We start from the raw sequence: 27,024 nt of genomic DNA on the forward strand, positions 1-27,024 counted from the left end.
CTTCCTCAACACTCTCCATAAAAGTAGCTACCTTCAGATCTACTGTCACCCTCTGTCTTTGAATGATTTGGTTTAATTTCCATCTGTTTACGATCTTATTTATAAAAACATAATCATCAGGCTATCATTGAAATATCTCCTTCCCATTTTTCTCTGGTCATAAAGCCTAGCACATTTTATTGTTTAACAATAAGAAAAGGAAAACAGGGATTTCTATAAAGGTTTTTGCTTACAATAAACTGAATTTTCACACGTTCCACAGTATGAAGCGTCCTCTAAACCCAAACTGCCCTTTGTTGCCTTTATTTCACCCCTACCTGAAACCATGAACCACCTGCCATAATCTTATTTCACTGCATGTTAACTTAGCACCCAAGCAGTGCTAAGCACAGGTATCTTCTACTTAAAGTTCTTTTAAAATATTGGAAATGTTGAGAATCCAAGTCTCTGGTTAAACGCTAGCATGTCCATGGCCATCGCAAGGAAGAAACGAGTGGCAGTGTAGTTTTCAACTTATATTCTTCTGAATGCTTTTCTTTCTGAAAATGAGAATGGGTAAGGCCAAGATTTTACATGATTGAGGTTTAGGGAATTATAAGTAAATTTATCTTTGATACAATCCTAGTCTACACTGTATTCTTTTGTGATAAGTGAGTCAGTGAGAACTAACTTTTATGCAAGCTCTATCTAATGGCTACCTCTCACAATGTGATGAAAATAACATTGCATAATTTTGCCCAGAAAATAAATAATAATTAGTTATACCATGAAGCCGTCTATAGAGTCACGGAAAATCTGGTAATACATCTCATAGTGAGGCATCCACCAGAATCGATAGGTACTGAAAATCATCTTAAAGTCTAGATCTATACCTAGAGAGCGTTTGAATACATTGTGTTTTAAATATGCACAGTGATGTGTATTTTGGATTCTAGGAATAGTTTTAATGATTTGAGTAATGACGTTTATTTCACTGTAGGGAACTCTGCAATAGGGACAAGAAAACACTGCTTATTTTACTAATGTCAATGCAAGAGAATGAAAGAGAATCTGCAGCACAAATCAATTACGTCCTCTTCATTGCTCACATTTTTAATACAATATAATAAATTCTAAGCACACTTAGAAAGAGTTACATAGTTGTGGTGCACAGGAACGTAAAATTTTAAATCTTCAATAACACTGAATATGATGTATAAACCTGCTATTTTCCATCACATTTTGTGATTCTCTCTACTGGGAACCTAAAAGGCATCTTATACTTAGCATATCACAAACAGAAGGAACTCTTTTCTGCTCTGAAATAAGCTCCTTCCCCACAGTCTCTGACATCCCCTGAAGTGAGAAGTTATCCTGATGCCTTTGTTTCTCCTTCAGCAAGCCCTTTAGGGTCTGCCTTCAAAATATTTCCCTAATCAGACCACTTATTATCTCTACTGTTACCCCCCTAACCCAAGTCACTGTCATCATTTCCCTGTACCTTGCTACCCTGCAAGCAGTATCACCATCACCTAGGAGACTGTTGTGAGATTCAGGCCACTATTATAGCCTTATGAAGTCTGAATCTACATTTTAACAAAATGCGTAGGATATTGATATACACATTAAACTTGGGGAAACACTGGCTTAGACTCCAGTAGTGCCTTCTATCTGGTTTTCAGAATCTTCTCTTGCTCCTTCCACAATTCTGTAATAGTACCACTTATGTAGTAAGTAGAATTATGACTTGGCTCCCAAAATTTCCACCCTATGGTGTAATCATCCTGTACAATTCCCTCCAATGGGGCATGAGCAGTACTTATGAATACGAAGAGAGAGTGGTCACTTCCTTGATTAGGTTAAATTTGATGGCAAAGACTGTGGTGGATCACTGCTGTGATTGATTACATTATGTTATAGAAAGCTCCATTTCAGCAAATTGGAGAAAGATTCAAAACGTGGGAGATTTCCTTGCTAGTTTTGGAGAAGTGACCCACCAGGTTGTGAGGGGGCACGTGGCTAAGAACTGAGACCTGCCTCTGGGAGCTGAGAGTATAATCACGCTTATAATCACAAAAACAAAAAACACTCAACCAGTGACAAAAACAAACAAACAACAACAACAACAAAAAAGCAAGGACTTCAGTCCTACAACCTCCAGGAAGTGAATTCTGCCAACAACCTAAGCGAACTTGGAAGAGGACCTCAGGATTCAAATGAGACACCTTAATTTCAGATTTCTGAGACCCTCAGCAGAAAAGCCAACTAAGCAGCCCTTCTTCCTCAGCTCCTGACCCACAGAAACTGTGTGATAATACATACGCAGTGTTATAAGGTGGTAAATTTGTAGTAATTTGTTATGCAGCAAAAGAAAACCAATTCAACTCAGTAACTAAAGTATACTTTAAAAATATATGTCAGATCACATTACTCCTTCGCTCCAATGCCATTTCAACTTACTCAAAATAAAACATGAACTCCTTGTGATGGCCAACAGATCCTATATGATGTCCCCACTCATGTCCTCTCTGCTCCGGTTCTCTATCATTCTGTTTTGATCACTCTGCTCCAGCCACAGTGGCTTCCATTGTGTCCCTTGAGCATGCAAAAGGTTGACACTGGCTGTCACCTGTTCCTGGAATATTCCCCACAGATGTCTGCAAGGCTTAAATGACTTGCTTTCTAACTTCAATCAAATCTCTCCTCAAAAGCATCTACTGGAGAAACTTTCTCTGAACTACCCTGTTAAATAGTATAGTTCCTCCCTTGGTAACTCTCCATGCCCTCTCCCTACTTCATTTTTCTTCTTTTAACATATTAATTATGCTTATTCATTATTTCTACATCCCAGTACCTCAGAAAGAAAAGACTAGCACATAGTTGGTGTTTGATATGGTTTGGTTGTGTCCCCACCCAAATCTCATCTTGAATTGTAGTCCCCCTAATCCCCACATGATATGGGAGGGACCACGTGGAGATAATTGAATCATTGGAGCAGTTTCCCCCATCCTGTTCTAATGACAGTGAGTTAGTTCTCATGAGATCTTATGGTTTTTTAAGGGGATTCCCCCTTCGCTTGACTCTCATTCTTCTCTCTCCTGCTGTCTTGTGAAGAAAGACGTGTTTGCCTCCCTTTTTGCCATGACTATAAGTTTCCCGAGGCCTCCACAGCCCTGTGGAATTGTGAGTCAATTAAACCTCTTTCCATTATAAATTACCCAGTCTCAGGTATGTCCTTATAGCAGCCTGAGAACAAACTTATACAGTGTTCATTAAACATTTGTTGAATAACTGAATCAAACCCACAAGAAGTGGTAGCCTTTTGTTTTATGAGTTTGAGCTCATAAGGATCAAACATATCATGGCATGAAAATGAAAAAAAGAACCAAAAAAATTTGATCAATAAAAGAAGCATTTCTTTACTCAACCGTACGTCTTATTTGATTGTTACATGATAATTTAGTTGAGTAGTCCCTACTAAACTTCTGTGGCTGGGTATCAGAGAGACCTGAAGTCTGAACTAGACGAGGTTAGGATAACATATAGCACAATGACACTAGGTAACTAGATTATGTTTAAAGTGCATGGAATGATTACATTGAGTGTAGACCAAATTTAAATCACCTACTAGATCATAATGAGGCAGGACAGGCAGTCAAGGAAGTGACCATGTTCTTGGGATGAGGCAACCATGGTGATCATACAGTCAGCACAGTAAACCTCAGCATTTGCATTGTAATTGAGCTCATTCAAACAAAGCTTTCTTCAGTAGGGCTTTTCCCTTCCAGAGAGCAGGCACATTTTGATTTTACCTGTCCCCAAACTGACCCGACGCTCATTATAAAAGTAAAAACCACACCTCTCGGTGGAGTTTTAAGATTCTAATGAGACATGCAACGTATGAACAAGCATGTACAGTTACTGCATGTGTGCACTCAGAAGACCACCCAGAACATGCTTACTAGTAACACCTCTTCCCACCTCTTTATGAATCATCTTTTAAAACTCCCAAAAAGGGAGTCTTATGCTTTATTCATTATTTCAACAGCCCAGCACTGAGGAAAAAAAGACTGGCATGGGTGTATGATATGGTTTGGCTGTGTCCCCACCTAAAACTCCGCAAAAGGGTGTCTCCCTAGTGCCAGTTTTTGCTGTCTCACCCTTACGAACAGCCTGTCCTGAATTCTTTCTCTCTCAGGGTAAACTGTCTATTCTGCACCTAACTTTCAAAATATCTTTATCCATTGTAATAAATTACTCTATGCTACACCTCCTTTGCTGTGCAGCTCTTGTTTAAACTATTTTAAACCAAGAAGAAAGAACTGAGGTATAACTTCAGCTGTCTACAATAGTACTTTGTACACTGTGGGCTCAAGATCCTTTCTTAATTTTCATGATTAAAAAGCAAAATAAAAGAGGCCAAATTTTAAAAATGTTTTTTAGTGGAAAAATCGACAAACAGATAAATAAACAGAAGTTGAAAAAAATAAGAACTAGAAATTCTTCATGCAAAGCACTCTAAAAGGGAGACTGTTTCAAATCACCATGAGTAGAAAACCAAAGGAAATCAACTAATGAAGTGTTAAAATTGTGCACAGGGGCCGGGCGCAGTGACTCACACCTGTAATCCCAGCTCTCTGGGAGGACAAGTTGGGCGGATCACGAAGTTAGGAGTTCGAGACCAGCCTGGCCAATATGGTGAAACCCCATCTCTACTAAAAAACACACAAATTAACTGGGTATGGCGGTGCGTGCCTGAGTCCCAACTACTCGGGAAGCTGAGTCACAAGCATTGCTTGAACCTGAGAGGTGGAGGATGCAGTGAGCCAAGATCGTGCCATTGCACTCCAGCCTGGGCAATACAGCGAGACTCCGTCTCAAAAAAAGTTGTGCACAGGAATAAAATAAAGACAAAAGAACCATTAGATACATTTTATCTGTCTTTAATAATGAAACATTAGACTAATCTTATTCTAAAACATTATTATTATTATTATCATCATTATTATTATTTTGAGACAGAGCCTCTCTCTGTTGCCCAGGCTAGAGTGCAGTGGTGCAATCTCTGCTCACTGCAACCTCTGCCTCCTGGGTTCAAGTGATTCTCCTGTCTCAGCCTCCCGAGTAGCTGGGATTACAGGCACGTGCCACCACACCCAGCTAACTTTCTGTATTTTTAGTAGAAACGGGGTTTTACCATGTTGGCCAGGCTGGTCTTGAACTCCTGACCTTGTGATACTCCCACCTCAGCCTCCCAAATGCTGAGATTACAGGTGAGAACCACTGCGCCTGGCCTTAAATATTATTTTTTTGAATTCCCAAATTAATATGTTTAATGTGGCATCTGGAGACATCAGTTCATATAGTGGTTAAAGGCCAGGATGATGCATCTGAGAAAGCAGGTATACAGAATTCACTATATTGTATCCACCTGAGTGTTATACTAGGAACTATTGTGAAGGAAAAAATTAGGACCCTGACTGTAGTTGCAGCAGATTATCAGGCTGATTAACCCATAAGGAGGACAGCAGAATACTAAATAGGAGCTCCAAAGAATTAACCTAAGTTATTCATTTAGGTATTTATCCATGCTTTCATCCACTCATTGACTTACCTGAATTAGGAACACTCCTATAAATTTCCCATGCTTACCTCCATTGAAGCACTTAACATACTCTATTTTGTCTGTTAACTTGCCGATTTCATCTATACACCATTGCCAAACTCTGAGTCTGGCATATGCTACAAAGAAATTAAATGCTTGTGAAATAGTCTTTGTGCATCAAATGAATGTATTCCATATTTGCATACATATGCATCCTCTATTCCAAGCAGAATGGAAAGCAATTCTAGGCTCCGCAGGGGATACTCATGAGTTCAAGTTTGTTACCTTGCCTGTGTGTTTATTATTACATTCCGGAAGGGTGGGGGTCTGTTAAATAAATAGACAAATGCTTAAAAGGAGTAGATGCAATGAAGGAAAATAAACATGGATAACAAAAGCACACTAATGCAGGCCTTGAAGGATGGACAGAATTATGACAGGCCAGACGAGAAACCAAGAACATATCTTCCTGACAACCCTGAGCAAACTCATGGTGGCAGAAAAGTTCAGGCAATGCTGAGAGCAGTGAGCAGGCCAGCTTAGTCAAATGAGCAGAGTGAATGCAGGGGTATTCTACAGAGGGAGATGGAAAGGCAGACTATGATCACTGTGCCTGAGGAGACCAGTGAGAGGCAGGGAGGCTTTGGGAGAGGAAGGAGCTCATAGACGTCTCATCACAGAAATTAAGCAGGTAGGAATGCAGGATAGGCCGGAAGGGAGAGTCTACGTAATGACTATTTTCATAGACATCTCCTATTTGTCTTAATTTGATTTTTACAGCATCAATGCACTTATTTAAACTACAATATGTCTGTCTCTTATTTATGTTTCTTTAATGGAAGAAAATGTTTCAGTACCTTTCTTAGAGCCTGGCACTTAATGAAATCAACATTTGCTAAATGAAAAAAAAGATGCTTCAGTGAGATAACTGTAGTTAGCACCCTTCAATGTTCATGTGCTATAGATATTTGACCAACTAGTGTTCTAGATAGAAACACACCTTAAAAAACATTCTGTGTGAGGAAACATTACTCCACTATCCATTAACACAAGAATATGAACTAAGAAAAACTAAAGTCTAACAGGGGAAATGTGTCAGAAAAAAAAATACCAATGCAGGTTTTTGAATATTTGAAGGAAAAACTGAGTAAATTATGCAGATGAAATAAAAGTCAAAGAAAAAAAATAATTTTTCCCTCTTATTTTCTCTCATTGTTGCATTGTTCTTGTTGAGTCTTACCTTCAAATATCAGATTAATGGAAAAATAGTTATAATTTTTTATAAGGTATTCAGCAGAGATCCACCAAAAATTAATAGATATGTAATAAAAATCTCAATATTGATTTCTTTTAAAGGTTCCTATAAATTGCTATTATTTAATAAGATTTTAATAACAGTATACATAGAACTGATTCTTTAAAGATCAAGATATTGTTAAGAAAAAATATATATTACTTTTATTCTTAATGAATTTCTTGTGTCGTCAGGTTTTGAAGTAAGAAAATGTTTGTGTCTCAGCCGGGCGTGGCTGGCTCACACCTGTAATCCCAGCACTTTGGGAGGCCAAGATGGGCAGATCACCTGAGATCAGGAGTTCGAGACCAGCCTGGTCAACATAGTGAAACCCCATCTGTATTAAAATTACAAAAAAATTAGCCAGGTGTGTTGGTGCACACCCATAATCACAGCTAATCAGGAGGCTGAGGCAGGAGAATCACTGGAACCTGGAGGCGGAGGTTGCAGTGAGCCAAGATCGCACCACTGTACCCCAGCCTGGGTGACAGAGCAAGACACCATCTCAAAAAAAAGTTTGTGTCTCTACATAGTCACATATAAAAATATTATGAAAAGGCAAAATAAGTGTAATATTGAAGTGAAGACTACAGTAATCTTCATAGCGTCTAGCACCAGTTGTCCTGAATAAACTCTACTTAGTGCTCCATACACTGTAAGTCACAGCTTTATAAATTACCTTGGGCTTGCTTTCTACATGCTAACAAACATACCAAACACCAAAATTAAAAAGTCATTTAAATAGTATAAAGCTATCAGTGGTGAGTGACTTGGATTCAAATTTTAGTTTAATAAAATACAAAAATGAAGTAATTCAGTATTTTTTCAATGATAAGTAGCATAAAATTTAGAATTCCAGCAAAATGGAAAGACGATATACTTAAGAAGACACTTTTTAGATGCAAGAGTTAGCTGCTTGAAAAAAGAGGCTTCCTCAAAGATAAGAAACTAAAACCAAAAGTCAATAACAATCACTAAGAGGTTATATGTCTTAATGATAAATGTCATCACATAAACCGACTCAAAGCAAAGGAAGAGGGATGTCTGTGACAACTTCTCATGTTGAAAATAAGAATGAGGATGTGTTTCCATGCACAAACTAGTGTGCCTCTTTGTGTTTTTGGCCAGAGGTTTCTGCAGCTAGAAACAGCAAAGCAGTTGCCGAATGTTGGTTATAGCTGCTATTAAAGCTGAAAGAAAGGCAGATCAAATGCAAACAATTTCAGAATGATAATCTGTTTCATCAAACTACATTTTCCTTTGTTTTATGTACTAATGGCACAATCACATCAGGACAGCAAAAAATCTTTGCAAGTCTGGCTGATATATGCAATTGGCAGGGGGTTACATGTCAGAGAAGGTAGTTATCAATTTATTTAGGAAAATTCTAGCACAAATTCCTTTTAGCATTATGTTATTTAAGAAAATCATTAACTAAAGTCCAACACAAATAGGCAGAGAAATAGACCAGAAACTTTTTGCAAAGTTCCTGTTTAAAATTTTAGGACCTTTGCAAGTTGAAAAAAACATCTAAAACAAACAAAAACCCAACAAAACATAACAACAAAAACTAGTGCTCTATGGTGCAATAAACTGAAATGTTTTTTTGGAGACCACAGGGGAAAAAAATAAAAAGCACAAGACGAAAAAAAGATCAAAGGACACTGATGTAGTAAAATACCATTACACTGAGGATAAGTAATCAAGACCTTATAATCTGTGGTGGGCATAAATTAAATCCATAAACAGAATAAATATAATATTCATAATGGTTCATAACTAACTTATTGCTTTAATCAGAAAATGAAACAAATCTTACAGAGAAATAAAGAAAATTTTAGTTAAAGCAAGAAATTATGGAAGTACAAATAAATACAATAGAATTGAGGACAATAAATAAGATATCAGCTGGGCAAGATGGCTCACACCTGTAATCCCAGCACTTTGGGAGGCTGAGACCAGTGGATCACCTGAGGTCTGGAGTTCAAGACCAGCCTGGTCAACATAGCGAAACCCTGTATCTACTAAAGATACAAAAATTAGTCGGGCCTGGTGGTGTGTGCCTGTAATCCCAACTACTTGGGAGGCTGAAACAGGAGAATTGCTTGAACCTGGGAGGCGGAGGTTGCAGTGAGCTGAGATTGTGCCACTGCACTCCAGCCTGGGCTAACAGAGTGAGACTGTGTCAAAAACAACAACAACAACAAAAGATGTCATTTTGAAGGTTAGGAATGTTTGACAGGATTCTTATTTGGGAGTGAGGAAGGGAGAAGGGCAAAGAATGACGTCTAAAACCCCGACAGGGACATACCTGAGTGTATCATGGTACCAGTCATGTTGGTAGAGAATATGAATAGAAAGACTTTGAATTTTGTTTTGAACCTACAGACTTGGAAATTTCAATGGAAGTTCATTAAACAACAAAAAATATGGATCTGGGAGGCACTGGTCTGGGGAATATTAGCATACAGATAGCATATATTTATAACCATAGATATGGGTGAAATACTTCAATCAAAGTTGACAAGCAAGAAGAGGTTCAATGATAAGACAGTGGAGAGCATTAACATTTAGGCAGCATAAAGGGGAGCAGGGGCACCAAATGGACTTAAGAATGAGTGGCCTGAAAAGGAATTGCAAACCTAGGAGAAAACAGTATCATGAAAGTCATAGAAACATGGTTTCAACAATGAGTATCCCAAAGTGGGTGTCATACACAACAGAGAGACCGCCCAAGCGTCATGAGTGAAGAGTGAGTTTTAATTTGGTTATTTCCCAACTCCAAATCCTACATTCACAGAATAAATCAATTTCAGTGACATGATGGACTCGCAATTCAGACTACAGAGTGACTTAGAGGGAACCAGTAGAATTAAAGTACTTTTTAAAAAAAGTTTGCTGTGAACGAAAGAAGAATGATAAGGTGGCACACAGAGACAGATGCAAGGATGAGAAATGGATTTTTTTTAAGACAGAGGGAAACATAAGTATGTGTATATATTGAGAGGAAAGAATTATTAAAAGACTTTGAAGTTATGGAAAGTTGATGATCAAATATCCCAAAAGAGAAAATACAAAGCATGAATAGAGTATTATTAGCCTAAGGGAGGAAAGAAGCACAAGAGAGGCATGGAATATGGATTCAAATGGATTTAGCTATATTTAGAATAGAGGAGTGAGAAATCTGATGTTCATGCCCTGTATTTCTGTTTCATAGCTACATCCCATCACATGGGAGGAGAAGTTTGGTAGCTGAACTACATGAGCTCAGTCTCTGCACCACCACTTACCTGAGCCTCAGTTACCTTACCTGTAAAAGAAAGAATAATCTCCACATTTCAGACTGTGCAAATTAAATCAGATAATATATGTAAATGGGCAGGCAGACAGTACAAATCTTTTCAATCCCTTTCCCTATTTTCTCAGAAAAACTGGAATCAGTATCATTCACTGCAAGGGAGGAGCAGGTGTGAGAATAGGCTTGAGGAAATAGTGAAGAATAAAATCATCGACATTTAGGCTGAGGGCTCTCCTGATGTGGGAGACCATGAACCTGTAGAGGCACCTTTTAAAAGTGTGTATTGGAAGAAGCAATGGCGAGAACAACCCCCGGACAGACCAAAGCTCATGCAATGCTGCATCCTGTGCTCAGCCGCATCCCGCAACCAGCACCTACATCTCGCCACCATCGCCGCCACCATGCCCAAGAGAAAGGCTGAAGGGGATGTGAAAGGAGATACAGCCAAAGTGAAGGATGAACCACAGAGAAGATCTGCGAGATTGTCTGCTACACCTGCTCCTCCAAAGCCAGAGCCCAGGCCTAAAAAGGCCCTGCAAAGAAGGGAGAGAAGGTACCCAGAGGGCAAAAGGGAAAAGCTGATGCTGGCAAGGAGGGGAATAACCCTGCAGAAATGGAGACCAGACACAGAAAGCTGAAGGTGCTGGAAATGCCAAGCGAAGTGTGTGCAGTTTTGATAACTGTGTACTGGAGACTGTACAGTTTGAAATATTTTTATCAAGTTTTATAAAATGCGGAATTTTGTTTTACTTTTTTTTTTTTAAGCTGTGTTGTTAGGACACAGAACATTTCATTATTGTTTTTAGGGGAAGGAGCATATGTCACTAATGAATGCCTCCGAATCTGGATTGATGCGCAGAAAACACCTTTCCCTTCTAGTTTTGAGAGACTTCCTCTTGGTTCCCAGGAGGAAAGATTTCCTGACTTTGACACACACAGCCACCTTGGTGCAAAAGCCCTGTGGTATGGAAAACAAATTAGTTCTTATGTCCTCTTCTCCCTTTCCACCTTTCAGCACAGACTTAACTCCCTTAAACCCAGACATCTGTTGGGACCTGACCCCCATTAACTGGTTACTAGTGCGTCAGGCAATCTGGACTTTCCAGTGGTGCCACTGAGATAGCGTGCCTCAAAAGAGCAGTGGTTATGTTTCTAGACTGTGACTCTTCAAATAAATTCTGCCATTTTCATTTCATTTCTGAAAGTCAGGGTTGGTTGTGAAAAGCTGTTAAACACATGCTAAATGTGAAATGTCAACCCTCACTCGAAACTTTCCCTGCTCAGTGCATCAGATGAAGACTCCATTGAGTTTTACAGTGGCTTTCTGATTTTTGGTAGTCCAGTAGAGAAGGATTTTTGAAAGTTGTTGTATACTATTAATAACTGTCTGCCCATGTCCTGAGTGAAATTCCATGATTGTTTATGGAAAGTGTCTTCAATAAAGCTGGATACAGTTTGGCTTGGAAAAAATAAAAATTAAAAAAAAAAGTGTGTATTTTTGGTTTAACTTTTCGATTTTTAAGAAATGTTGGGGAAAGTCAATATTCCTGATGGACAAGCAGAGAGGACAGGTAGTTGCAGTCCTAAGTGGAAATCAATAGGATGAATGTGAGTAGGAAGTATAAAAAGCTAGAGAACTGGAGGTTCTGGCTAGACAATGCTGAGGCTCTCTCCTCACCATCCCCATCTCTAATCTGGTATGGGGAAAGAAAGGTAATTTTTAAAAAAGCTATCAAACCATCAGAACCACGAAGTCCTCCTATCTTTCACTTTAAATTAGAAGATGATAAGAGTGATAGTGCTGAAACCCAATACTGCAGTGTTTCTGTTGCTGTAGCCTGGTATCAAATATTTAATTAAAATTGGAAAAATCGCAGATAAAATTTCACAAACTCCCGGAACAACAGAGTTCTTGTTGCTCTAACCCCCACTGACAAGACACCACTTCCAGAAGAAAGAAAAGGCTCAGAGACAAGGTGACACTGTGACTAATGTTATGACCTTTACATTTGCCTGATTCTAATTGCACCTACTGAATTTTAATACTCAGGATTCAGACTGAAGGCAATGCAGGTTGATTAATTATAGGACTTTTCTGTAGTCCTTGCTGTTAACTAGCTGCCCTCAGTGTTAACTAACTGTCCTCAATGAAAGGCAGGCAAACTATTTATGGAGTGATGAAAGAAATAGAGATTTCTTTCCTTTGTTGCTGCAGTCTTGTTATTATCAATGAGATGGCAAATACAGAACCAAAAAAAAAAAAAAAAAAAAAAAAAAAAGCCCTGATGGAAATTGCCCCTTGGTTTGGGAAATAAAAATTTCTTCTTGCAAAATAGCTCTGAAAGTTGCCTTAGGGTCACTGTAAGCCCTTTTGTGGTCATTAACTTTTCCCCTTCTTCAATAACTGATGAGCTAAGTTCTCATAGCACAGAAGTAGCAGTGCAATGGAAAACAACACAAGTCTCTGTCAGTGACACTATCATCAGGTCTGTACTCAATGCTTATTATCCACATACTTATTATAGATATGGGGGCATGACTATGGCTCTGTTTCCTGCCTTTGGTAAAAGTGCCAACGACACAGAGTTGAAATCTGAGACACAGCGGCAACCTGGTATCCTTCTATTCATGGTAGGACCTTTGCTGAACCACAGCACTGTTTCATTGTTTTGGTTGAAGCCCACGCTGCCCATATGGCAGAAGCTTCTGGCTTGATTCCTATTTGAGTCATTGGTTCCTCCTTTCTGTATATACTTATCATAGAATACTCTTATATCAGATCTCCTAGATGCATTGTTACTGGTCACATTCAAGGAACAAGAAAGAAGCTGTGGACCCATTATGATAGCAATAAATCTGCTGCCACGGCTAGGATTTCTATATTTTATATTGTCCACAGATCCCATCAAAACTTAACACTACTGATTGCAGCTTTTATTTGTTCATTTGTTTACTAATTCATCAAATATTTATGATGTGCCTAGTGTGCGACAGAATATACACCTGGTACATAAGATTCAAAGATCAATAAAAGTGCCATCATCAAAGAACTCATGTTCTAGTGAGGACCAAAGATATAAAAACTGTCAATTATAATATAACCTAATGAATATAATAGCAGAAATATGCATAGGGTATTCCAGGGACACGAAAGAGAGGTACCTAACCTAGATGGGATATGAGACAAGTAAGGCTTTCCAGATAAAAAGGTACTTGAAATAAGTCTCAATAAACAGGTATCCAACTGAAAGTAAGGAAGAAATTCATGGCTGAAGGCATGTAGGAAGACAGAAAATAGCATCAGTACAGAAGACAGAATGCATGGATGTTTGGGGAGAACAGTAAGAGGTTCTATGTGCTCAGACATGGAATGCAAGGCAGTGAGTGGAGGGGCTGTAAGAACAAATGAAAAAATTTGGGGGCTTTGCATGCCAGAACAAGGGCTTTAAAATTTTTCTAGTAAGCTATTGAAGGTGTTTAAGATGCAAGTGTCATGGTCATATTTAAATTTTATGGAGGTAACTGTGGTTACAGAGTTAAGGAACACAAAACTGACCGCAGATAGGTCAGTTAGAAGGTTTTAGCAATAGGTAAGGTGAAGATTATTAAGGATCTAAACTAGGGCAGAGATCAGAAGAAAGAGATTTGAGAAAGATTTGAAAGTTGAGAGTTAATATTTGTGAAAAAAATCAGAACTGGTTAGTTGATTAGCTGTGAGATGGAGACAGAGGAGGTAGTGAATTGGTGAATGATCACTTTGATGACTCTGACTGATGACTGAGGATGATGGTGCCACCAGCCAAAAGCCACAGCATCAATTCCTCCAGGAACTGGTTGCCGAGTCCCTTGTCATCCTTTATGGCCACTGTACAATGATGCATTAGGTTCAGGTGGTGGGTGGCTGGGAAGAAGGGGAAGAATCACCGTTTTCTTTGATCTACACCATTTTCTTTGATCTACACTGAGCTCTCCTCAATGGCCCTGACTACCAATGAGAAGTAAAAAATGTCTGAAGTGAATTATTCCTTAGGTCAATTATTTGTTGTCAGTGTGGCCCAGAGAGGCACCACTGGCATCCCAGAATCTCTCAGAGGTCTCCAGGGACTGAAATGATGCCAAAAATTTAGCCTGATGATTCTGTACAAGAGAAAAGTTAGTCTTCACCTTGCTTTCTTTGTATTGCAAAGTGACAGTAAAGGCTGACATAAAGAATAATTTAATGGCTATGGGTCTTTTCAAGCATGTACATAGCTGAATAATAATAACATTATGTGACACCAGAGATCATCTGCATTGTTTTTTATAAAGATCTGTATGCCTTTTCCATTCATCTACCTTTTCCCAGTCTAGCTATTGCATCATTCTCTTTTTCAAACCAACTGAAAGTTTGATAGACACTCATATAGATATCATTTGGGGAAAATTATGACACCTAAAATTAATTTGTTCACAAGCAATTTGTAACAGTCTAATGAGAGCAATACAACCTGTGAAATATAAAATAAACAGCTGAAAAACTATTACCAAAATTAAAGACCTAAAATGAGATAGTAAAAAAGTGCTTAAGTGATAATTAAACCAAACTCCTATTTAAAGATAGCAAATTATGGCTTGATTTTTTAAAATCTTAAAAGTGACTTCAAAAATTAGAGGTAATTTTTTCAAATGTGACATTAAACAGCTTGTCTACTGCTGCCTCTGACCTCTTTCCTGAATTTCCACTTATTTTTTAAATTAGTCTCAATCAAGAGACTCTTATAAGCTGAGCAGAAGCCTGAATACTGACCCTTTTCCTTTTTTCTATCCCATTTCTTAATGATGATGTTTAAATTATGTGTTTTAATATAAATAATTCTGGTGCATGACAATTTATATATCAGCTAAAACAAGCTGATAATCAGCTTACATTGCAAATAGACTCATTGCGATAGTTCATTATGTCAGCATGTGCCTCTACTCTTTAAATGTATACATAAAAAGGCTGAAAGAGAGAAAAGCTTTAAACTAAAATGTTAGGAGTGATTGCCAAGGGATTATCAATCTCAAAGTAAATTATTAAACTCATTATGAAAGCCAACTGTATTTGATTTTTTAATAAATTGATTCTTCAAAGCTTTTCTTTTTTTTTTTTTCTTTCTTTTTTTTTTTTTTTAAGAGACAGTGCTTATTCTGTCACCCAGGCTGGAATGTAGTGGCATGACTGTAGCTCACTAAAGCCTTAAACTCCTGGGCTCAAGTGATTCTACTGCCTCAGCCTCCCAAGTAGCTGGGACTACAGGCATGTGCCACCAGGCCTAACTAATTTTTAAAATTCTTTTGTAGATATAGAGTCTCTCTTTGTTTCCCAGGATTGTTTTCTACTTCTGGCCTCAAGCAATCTTCCTATCTTGGCCTCTCAAAGCACTGGAATTACAAGTGCCAGCCACGTTCAAGTCTTTATTATGCTAAAAAAAAAAAAACACTCACGGCCGGGCGCGGTGGCTCACGCCTGTAATCCCAGCACTTTGGGAGGCCGAGGCGGGCGAATCACGAGGTCAGGATCCAGACCATCCTGGCTAACACGGTGAAACCCCGTCTCTACTAAAAACACAAAAAATTAGCCGGGCGAGGTGGCGGGCGCCTGTAGTCTCAGCTACTCGGGAGGCTGAGGCAGGAGAATGGCGTGAACCCGGGAGGCGGAGCTTGCAGTGAGCCGAGATCGCGCCACAGCACTCCAGCCTGGGCGACAGAGCGAGATTCCATCTCAGGCAAAAAACAAAAACGAAAACAAAAAACACTCGCATGGATTTAAACGCATCTAAACTTGTGTCTACTTTTTCAGCCCAGGGGAAGATTCTCTAACAGTTTATTCAGTAACACTATATTTAAGTAGTTTCTCTTTTTGGATGAGCAGGTTCCTTGCGTTCGCATAACTGGACAGAGAAGGTTTGTCAGGAAGCTGGGGCAGAGGAAGTGAAGCAGGCACTGAGAAGTGAAAACCCCTGAGAAGTCACAGAAATTCTAAGGAGGACTTAGGACTTCCATGGGCAGTGGAATTTGAGGAGAGGAAGAGGCAGGCTGGTGTTTGAGCATAACTCACATCTTTGAAAGTTTGAGAAGCCAGCTGACACCTGTTTGAGACATTTTTAACTAATTAATACTGAGGAAGGGTCAAAGTTAGGACAAGGTAAAAGTCAACAATGCACTTACAGGTCAGCAAATTTCTGTTCACTATAGTTTAGTTAATGCAATGCCTATGTTTTCACATTTGCCACTACCAAATAATAAACACCACACTTCTGAAAAGTGTTCACATCAGAGTCATATTAGGACATTTCTTCAAATAAATCACTCTTTTTCACTACTCAAAATAAAACTTCTAAAACTTATACTAGTAATATCAAAAATTATTACACAGTATTTTTTCTTCTGTGGTAAATAAAGGTAACGCTAGTAGCAATGAGGCTGTATCTCTGTCAGCTCCAAGAAGACAGCAGTATCCTTTGTTTAAGAAATTGAATAAAAATTTTGAAAATTTCAAATAAGTTGATTCTAGATGATATCTCTATAAAAACTGACAAACTGATTTGGAATAAAACATTTATTCTCAATTAACTCATTGTGATTTCACCTGGTAGAACTCTAGAACATAAAATGGAAGAAATCTTCCATATCTAAAATCTAATTTGATCATAATTTCTCATGTCTTGTATTGACTTATTTGGATCTTATAATCTTCTAAATCAAAATTATATTTTATGACTTAGTCTTCTGATACCATATTCAAAGCATACATATCTATAACTTTGATGGGTAAGCAGAAAATAAATTATGGCCACAAATATGCTCTGTTTCTAAATTTGATTTTGTTTGACCTTCTCTTATTCCCTGGACATTCAATATTTTGCTACTTGTTGTATTAGTTACTACATATTTTCTAGTAACACTCCTAAGTCTGAAAATACAAATATGAATTTTCTTTCAGTGAGACTAAGGGCTACAAGAAGAAGACATACAGATAAACAAATCAATGCCACAAGAATTATAGGTAATCTAATAAGGATATGCACACATGATCACTTCCCTGGGGTCTCAGAATAGGTTTTGAAGAGGACATAATATTGAGTGTAGAAATTTGCATACATACTTACTAAGGCAGGGCAGGGCTACTCCTGCTTTCTAGTCTGAGCCAGATCACCAGTCCCCTTGATAACTAGAGAAGACAGAGCAGTTTCTGTATTTCACTGCAAGCCTACTATCTTGGATTTTACTTTGCTTCTTTATCTCTATCTGGCATCAGGTTTCTATTCCATGCTCTGTCAAATCAAGTATGTTGAATTCTGATTATCCTGTCTTCTGATGATAACTTGTCCATCACAGAATTTCAGGATTGGGGAAAACCACATTAGTTCATGATATGATTTGTCTGTGTCCCCATCCAAATCTCATCTTGAATTCCCATGTGTTGTGAAAGAGACCTGGTAGGAGGTAATTTAATCAGGGGGCAAGTCTTTCCCATGCTGTTCTCGTGATAGTGAATAAGTCTCATGAGACCTCATGGTTTTAAAAGCAGGCATTCTCCTGCACAAGCTCTCTCATTTTTTACCTGCCACCATCCATGTAAGATGTGACTTGCTCCTCCTTGCCTTCTGCCATAATTGTGAGGCTTCCCCAGCCATGTGGAACTGTAAGTCCAATTAAACCTCTTTCTTTTGTAAATTGCTTAGTCTCAGGTATGTCTTTATCAGCAGCATGAAAATGGGCTAATACAGTTCAATTACTCATTATTGCTTGAATTCTCTATAGGACATTCTCAATAACAGGTTTTTCTACTGAAATTTAAATATCTTTGATATTGGAGTCTCTCTCTCTCCCAGAATACTTTATTCCAATTTTGGATTTTTCAATGTGAAAAAAATTATTTCCTCTATCAAAGTAGGTTTCTGTAGCTTTTATATTTCTCTCCAAATTGTACCTACTGGGGGCCATCCAAAATATTTAGTTATTTTTCCATATGAAGGCCCCATAAATATATTAATCCTGGCATTGTAGTTTCCTGGGCCTTATCTTTTTCATGATACAGTCAAAATGCTCCTCATATATCAAGACTCTACCAATCAAGGGGCCTTCTACCAAATACTCTCCAATTTGTCCATAACCTTTTTAAAGCTTAGCACCTACAGTTGGGCACAACATTTTGAATGGAGCAAAATATGATAATATAGATGAGTTTTCTAGCCTATAAAATATGCCTTCAACTTTATCATTATAACAACAGTAATTAATATGTGCGTGGTACTTTCTTTGGGAAGTGTGAAAGGAAAAAAAAACTTGGGGTTCCCAAATCACTAAACTAAAGTGAAATGTCAAGCTAGGAACTGCTTAGGGCCAACCAACCTCCCATTCTAATCAAAGTCACCCCTCTGCTCACTGAGATAAATGCATATCTGATTGTCTCCTTTGGGGAAGCTAATCAGAAACTCAAAATAATGCAGCCATTTGTCTCTTATCTACTTATGACCTAGAAGCCCCCTCCTTGCTTCCAGTCTTCCCGCCTTTGCTTCGAGTTGTCCTGCCTTTCCAGACAGAACCAATGTTCATCTTGTGTGTGTTGATTGATGTCCCATGTCTCCCTAGAATGTATAAAACCAAATTGTGCTCTGACCACCTTGGGCACATCAGGACCTCCTGAGGCTGTGTCATGGGCTCACATCCTCAACCCTGGCAAGATGAACTTTTTAAATTAGTCCTGTCTCACATTTTTACGGCTCACAGGAAGTAACACTATATAATATTTAGAATGCATGGGTTCTGAAATCACACTTTCTGGGTGAAAACACTGTCTCCACCATTTATCAACTAATAACCTTGAGTAAGTCTCTTCGCTTCTCTATTCCTCAGTAATACTACCTAAAAAAAAAAATGGATTGTATGAGGATCAACCTCACAGCATCACTGTGAGGTTTAAATAACAAAATAATGGCTGCTAGACTCTTCATTTTACTACACTCTGCTTTCTCTTCCATAAGCAGCCACTCTTTTCTTATCTCAGTGCCTTTGCACTTTCCTTGCCCTTGCCTGAAACATTCATCCTCTACTTGTCACCAGATGGCTACTTTTCTTTCTTCATATCTCAGATGAAATGTCTCCCATTTGGAAAGGTCCTCCCCACCTTTGCTAAGCTATTATCTATCATATCAACATGTTTATTTTTATTTATTTATATTTCTAAAATAGACATGGGGTCTCACTGCGTTGCCCAGGCTAGTCTTGAACTCCTGGGCTCAAGAGATCCCCCTGCCTCAGCCTCCCAGAGTGCTAGGATAACAGGCATGAGCCACCATGTTTGGCCAGGTTTATTCTTTTGACAATAGCTATCATACTCTGCAATTATTTATTTATTTGCCTTTTTTTTCTTTTTTGGTCTTTTTCCTCCTAATAGAATGTAAGCTTAATTAGAGCAGATACTTACCTGTTCTGTTAACAGATAGGTGATACTCACCAATTTATTCATTGAGTATTAGTCCCTGTAGTTAGTACTGAATGAATAAATTAGTGAGTATCACCTGTATGTTTTTGTTATTGTGCTTATCATCATTTCTCTTAGCTCTCATGCCTGTTCTCTGAACAAGCAGATAAATGAATTCACATTTTCAGAATAACTAAAATAACAGCAAAATGCATTTCACAAATGTGAGGGGAAATATGGTCACTAAAATGGATAAATCCACTAAAACTCCCCAAACATTTCTCAGCAGCTACCGAGAATTCAGTTCAATAGTGCGTGAAATTCCATTTCATGTGTCCCAGTTTGTCATATGAGAAAATTTCAGCATGCACATTAAAAGGAATCACTTATTTAGAACCCAAAATGATAATGTTACCATGCCAGATCTATTTAATTTAGCCTGGATTTGGCCTCATAAAAAAAAAATTCTTCAAATAGATGCTAACAAACTGGTAAAGAGCTACACAGCAAATTCTCAGTGCAACATCATGCTTCCATTTATTTTAGTGAGAACCCCTGGCAGACATGAATAAAGGGAAGCCCATATTAAATGATATATTTCTTAGACTTTTGTATTGTTTCATAAGTCAAATAATTTTTATGGAAAAATCATTAAACTGGATATAGAATTACTAACTGAATTACCTTTGTTTTTCAATTTAAACCACAGGGTAATTCAATAGTTGAAACTAGTATAATCTAATTTCTGCTTTGGTAGGCTCATATTTGTGAGCTCTATGATATTATCTTTCCCTTTCTTTTTTATTAAGCAATTAAAATGTTCATGCATTGTCAACATAGCAGAGCAACACATAGGACTATGGAGTAAAATATTAAAAGGCTTCATTTTAACCTTCTCCAACTTGTACTTCTCTTTTAAAACGCAGGTCCTGTTAAGTAATTGTTGCATATCTTTTTTTACATATAATTTTAAAATTGCAGAAAAGGTTCCAGTACAAAGACTTTTTTTTTCTTGAACCACTGGAGAAAATAGAGCCAACATCCCATTGACATTGAGTACCTCAGCCTGAGCTTCATTTTTTTTTTTTTTTATTATACTTTAAGTTCTAGGGTACATGTGCACAACGTGCAGGTTTGTTACATATGTATACATGTGCCATGTTGGTGTGCTGCACCCATTAACTCCTCATCTACATTAGGTATATCTCCTAATGCTATCCCTCCCCCCTCCCCCCTCCCCACAATAGGCCCTGGTGTGTGATGTTCCCCTTCCTGTGTCCAAGTGATCTTATTGTTCAATTCCCACCTGAGTGAGAACATGTGGTGTTTGGTTTTCTGTTCTTGCAATAGTTTGCTGAGAATGATGGTTTCCAGCTGCATCCGTGTCCCTACAAAGGACACGAGCTCATCCTTTTTTATGGCTGCATAGTATTCCATGGTGTATATGTGCCACATTTTCTTAATCCAGTCTGTCACTGATGGACATTTGGGTTGATTCCAAGCCTTTGCTATTGTGAATAGTGCCGCAATAAACATACGTGTGCATGTGTCTTTAAAGCAGCATGATTTATACAGCCTGAGTTTCTTAAGGACAAGAATATTTTCCTATATAATCACAATATACTCTTCAAAATAAGGAAATTAACATTGATAACATTAGTACCATCGAGTCCTTATGTTTCATTCAGATATTGCCAATATAATAACCTTTATGGAATAAGTTTCCATCCAGTAACACATGTTGCCTTTACTTGCCCTATCTCTTTTAATCTGACACAGTTCCTCCATCTCTTCTTGACTTTCATGATCTCAATCCTTTTGAGGACTACAGTTATTTTATAGAATGTTCCTCAATTTGAGTTCGTCTGATATTTCTTCAGGTTATGCATTTTTGTTAGAAACATCACAAAAAATATGCTCTTTTCTTCTCATTGTATCTTAGTCAGTGGTACAGGATCTCTATAAAAATAATTTTTGCTGACGTTTACTTTGATCACTTGATTAAAGTGTCTGTCAGGCTTTCCCCTGTAATATTATTCTCTTTGTCTTGTAATTAGAAAGTATTTTGAGGGGAGGCATTTTGAAGTTATATCAATATCTCATTCTTCATTAAATTTAACTTTTTCAATTCTCAATTCATATTAATTTGAACTCAAGGTTTCCTATTTTGTTCAACAGGATACAAAACATTATTACCACTATTTATTGGCATTCTATAGGTCCTTACCTCTACTTTGTTGTCAGCGGTCTCTTTTCCAAGAAATGAATTAAGAGTGATGACAACTGCTTTTAGGATTAGTATAGGGAGTAAACCAGTTTTTTACATTCCCCAGGCTCCTAGAGGGACAATTTGAATTCCCTCTCTGACTTATATTATCTCTCATTATATTCACTGGGGTGGAGGTCTTAGGATTGAAAAGCTGTTCCCATGTTTGTGGTTATTACCACATACAGGAATATCTAGGGATATGTTAAGATCCTCCATGTGGCCACCCAGTGGCTGTATATAGTTGAACAGTTCCTTAGGTTTTTGTAGGCAATCACTAGATCTTTTCCTGCTTCTCTGGTTGAATGAAAATTCTTGTTTCAATTTCAGGAGCACTGAACAAATATTTCCCACTCAGATCAGAGCATGAGTACTTCTCAGGGTTTTCTTACTAGCAACCACGACTCCTGACCAACTTCCAATACTATATACAGTGTGGGTGTGGTGCGGAACTTTTATTGAGTGAAGGAGATTTACACTTAGGGAATGGTGCCTACTGAATTCTACTCTGAAGGTAACTTCCTATGCTTAGTGATAATAATATGACCAAAATGACAAGCTGCTTTTTTACAACTTTTGAGAAAATTGCCACATCACTAAGTCTAACATTCTTCCTAGGGAGGTGGAGAAGTGGCTGTCTTTAAACTATGAAGACTATTCCATGGCTTTAAAAAGAGAGAATTCCTTCTTGCATTGGGTATAGATTAAGATGTTATGCTTGGCACGCTGTCTCTAGGGTGTGTATGAGAAGAGGCACAGAATTTAAAGAAGTAGGTATGACTGGTTGCAAATATTAGTGAGAACTAGGATGGGCTCAGTCATTTTTCAGGAGTTCCCCACATAAACTAGCTCATTATTAGGCACGGCTTGATTGGAGCTACTCATGTAACCTGGAGGTATACTGTAAATCTTCCTAAGCCAAGGGGAAATATTGAGTCTGAGGAAATGAAAAAAAAATGAATTTGCAAAACTTTTAACTTTGAAAACGTACCAAAAAATATTATCTACTCAAAATAAGACAATGGCTTGATCTTCAAAATTTAGTAGTTGTTGATCTACATGTATCAATCCTTTTAATCCCTATAGTTCTGGAATATCTCCAGAGGATAACAGTCTAAAATGATTGTACTCAGTATTCATGAACGGGATTGCATCTTACGCAGTAGAGTTTAACGTGTCACCGTGAGTCATTTCCTTTACCTATAGATACTTGTTCTGAGTTATTTTAGAATTCAAGCTCCATCTGGGGCACTTAGTCTTTTTTATTTTCTGCTGGCAGATAGAAGTGCTTAATTAAGATGTGTCGAGTATATGAATAAGTGAATGAAATTATTACACAACAAATGCAGGCTCTACCATTCATTATGAGATTTTCAAATAAATCCTCTGCTAGAGTAATGGGAACTGATAGATAACATTTTTTGGACAACTATTAAAACTTTCAAACATACCCCCCAGGGTTACAGACTAAATTTCAAGAAAAATGGAGCCCAATGACAAAAAAATGTAACCTGGGCCGGGCGTGGTGGCTCACGCTTGTAATTCCAGCACTAAAAGAGGTCGAGCCAGGTGGATTACCTGAGGTCAGGAATGAGAAACAGCCTAGCCAACATGGTGAAACCCCGTCTCTACTAATACAAAAACTAGCTGGACATGGTGGTGCATGCCTGTAGTCCCAGCTATTTGGGAGGCTAAGGCAGGAGAATCGCTTGAACACGGGAGGCAGAAGTTGCAGTGAGCCGACATCATGCCACTGCCCTCCAGCCTGGGCGACAGAGCAAGACAGGACTGTACCCCCCCCCCAAAAAAAACAGTAATCTGTATGTATGGCACTAAAATAATTTGTCCTGTGGGGTTGACATTATTGACTTGAAAAGTGACAATTACATGAGTTGTTTAACTCCAAACAGCTACTGAAGCAAAGAATGAATAACAACCTTTACTGAATACAAATCTAGAAATATTTATATCCTATTTTAAAAAAGTTTGAGTGTACCCATAAATTACATTACCAACAGCCAAAAATATTAGAAGGAAATTATTATTATTTTAACTATTAACTACACAATTTTAGAGGACTCTACTACCGGGCTTTAAAGACTTAAATATATATATATATAAGAATGAAAAACACAATCTTAATATTTCAGGACCCAGGGTCTTTTGGAGTCAGGTAAATAAAAAGATTGTAAAAAAGGAAATTTCCTCAGAAATTGCTAGGGATAAATGTGTCAAGAGTAGAGTAAGGTAAAGATAACTTGCAGCCAGATTCACTAATGAAGGAGTCACTGGATCCACCTAGGCCAGGAATTTCCCTATATAGGTAGAGTGGCCCCATCCAGATGGGAAAGGCAATGCAAGCTGCATTAAAAATTGTCCAAAAACTTAACTCATCTCTATTGATGCAGATAGCAGGTTTTGACAATAGCATTTTAAATGTTATTACATGTTACCTTGAGGCAATACGGCTACTTTTTACATGTCAGTATACCTCATCCAGAGAGCTGAAGCACTTTTACAAAAATCAATACATTCTTACATGTGCTTTCTCTTTTTCACTCCATCATTCATTCATTCCCCAAATTAAGATAACATAAGCTGAGATTGATCTAGATTCTAGACCCTGCAATGTTTGGCTCCTCAGCTCTGCAGTATCAGGAGCACCTGAGAATTTGTTAGACATTAAATTTGTGGCTTCCGTCTCAGATTTACTGAATCAGAAACTCTGAAAATTAGGCCCAGCAATCTTTTTTCAGTAAGCCCTCCAGGTAATTCTGATGGTCTCTAAAATTTAGGAACCACTGGTTTAAATTCTACACTATTTATGGTTTCATTCTTTATCATTGTGACTGCTCATTTGCCAATTTCATTGTCAAAAAAAGAACATGCTGTAAAAGTTTAGGAATATTCCAAATAAGGAAATAAAATTCCTCACTAACACAATATTTAATTATCTTTAATGTTATTTAAATACAAAGCACGATAGTCACAGGAGTTTTTATTTGATGTGTCTTCACATACTATGAGCTGGCATGCATAGATAGTATACAACTATCCATGATACTTTAGCATGAGTTTTAACAATACCAAACAGATAACAGATAATTGTTCAGTAAGAGCCTGTAACATACAATATTCTAAAGTATATGATGTCAATACATTTTGTAATCTATTCTAATGTAGTCCAAATATGGTTTAAAAACTTTCATATATCTACTTGGCAAAGTTAATATTTATCTGGCCAACAGCTGCTAGCTGTTTAATTGCTTAAAATTAGGAAATTGGAAAGTGGTGTGACTATCTGTTTAAGGCCAAATATTAATTAGGATCAAATAAATATAGTTCCTTAGATCTCAGTGGTACCTAATCTATACAAACATCTTGCAATGATAACTCAAAAATTATTAAATGAAGGCCAGATAAATTAGAGGAATTTGCATTATATGCCAAACTTAGCTTTCTACTAAATTTACTTTTAAAAATGATGGTGGCATAAAAACTCATCAATGAGACTTAGGTTTTAAATCAAGCTTTCTCTCTTGTGCTTAAGCATGAATAAGCAATCACCATAAATGAAAGCAAAACAGTTACTGTAATTTACCTAAACATGTACATTTTGAGGCTAAAGAATCATATTTAAAAGTTATAGAATTTTCTCCCCAAATGTACTCTGAAACCTCATAAACATATCCTAAACTGGCTTTCTTCATTATCTCCATAGAAATTAAAGACATAATTATTCTGCTAAAAAGCAAACAATTGAGGCTGCTCTCTAAAGATGAACTGTTCTTTCAAAAGAGAATGAACTCTTTCATGTCAATAGAGACTCACTTAGAAAATGGTGAATTCAAATGGGGAATCCTTTGATTTACAGGTCAGTAACATTGTCAATCAATTTGCAAAAGACTGAGTTTCAGGGGTGGATGACCACTCTGAAGCATATTTTGAGGGCATATTCGGGTTATGGGTTACCTGCATAATTGTTCCAACGTTTTAAAAACTATACTTCCTGGTAAATGATGTAAAAAATGTGGCTGAGCTGGCAGTGATTCAGGCAATCATCTATGAGAAATTGATTCTCACTGAGCTTGGATAATGATCCTAGATTGTGAAACGAATGCAAAGTGAGGCTATTGTGTCACAGCAGAGAAGAAAATCAAGTTGTGTGATCCCTTAAGTGCCGTCAGTGGAATCCTGGCTAGATCAAGTCCAGATAAAATGCAAATGTATAATATGACCATTTTCCTAAGAGAATATATTTTCACACTAATTACTACTTATTATCACTCCTTAAGGATATAAATGATTAATATACCATTTCTGACTTTATTGCTTGGTAAAGAAGTTCACTTGGTACAGTGAAATAGAAATAGGCCTCAGATACATAAATGGACCATTATAAAATGAGGAAATATCAAAAGGCAGAAAACATTCCATGATGCAAAAACAATCTCTTAATCATCCTGGAATAAAAATTAATTTAGACATTTAAGCTCCCTTTCCCCACATTTGATTATAAAACAAATATATGTTTAGTCTAGAAAAACTAGAAGATGCTGGACAAGCAAACAGATGAAAGTAAAGGGCACTCGCAATTCCGCTTTCCAGAATGATGGCTCTTATAAATTTCCTAAGAAGTTATCCATAAAGCAAAAAGACTGAACCATACACAAGGCTTTGGAACCAGAAGTTTTTATATTTACACAAGAATTCAAAGCCTAACAGCTTTATATCTTATATTATTTCCCACATCACTTAAACAACAACAACAATAAAAAATCAGGTGTGGCCACAGAAATTCTCAAGCCAGGGCCCTAGGAGTCAAAACCCAGGTCCAAGTTTCCAGTCTTCTACTTACTTTGTGACTCTGGGCAAATGACTACATCTCTTTATTTCTTCATTTGTAAAACAAAAACTCAATCCATGTAGCTTTGTTCATTCATGCCATACTCACTTCCTGAGCACACACGAGGCACTACATTCTGAATAAGGGAAGATGAGTGAGACATGGAACCTGCTATGTTGCTGCACTGCAACAAAGAGAGAGGGACAGGGACAGTGTATGAAAGCAAGGGATGTGCTGTGACCTGCGGAAAATGAGTCAAGAAAGAAGGCTTCACTTGAAGAAGGTGCA

General features: G+C 37.6%; 1 protein-coding gene across 4 annotated transcripts in view; it reads right to left on the reverse strand.

Moving 5' to 3' along the window:
* LOC105475258 (protein tyrosine phosphatase receptor type Z1) overlaps positions 1 to 27,024 on the reverse strand; it is a 193,121-nt gene that overhangs the window by 94,024 nt on the left and 72,073 nt on the right. The gene's annotated exons all lie outside the window — the stretch shown is intronic.

Source organism: Macaca nemestrina, chromosome 4 (assembly GCF_043159975.1).
Source record: "Macaca nemestrina isolate mMacNem1 chromosome 4, mMacNem.hap1, whole genome shotgun sequence".
Taxonomy (NCBI): Eukaryota; Metazoa; Chordata; class Mammalia; order Primates; family Cercopithecidae; genus Macaca; species Macaca nemestrina.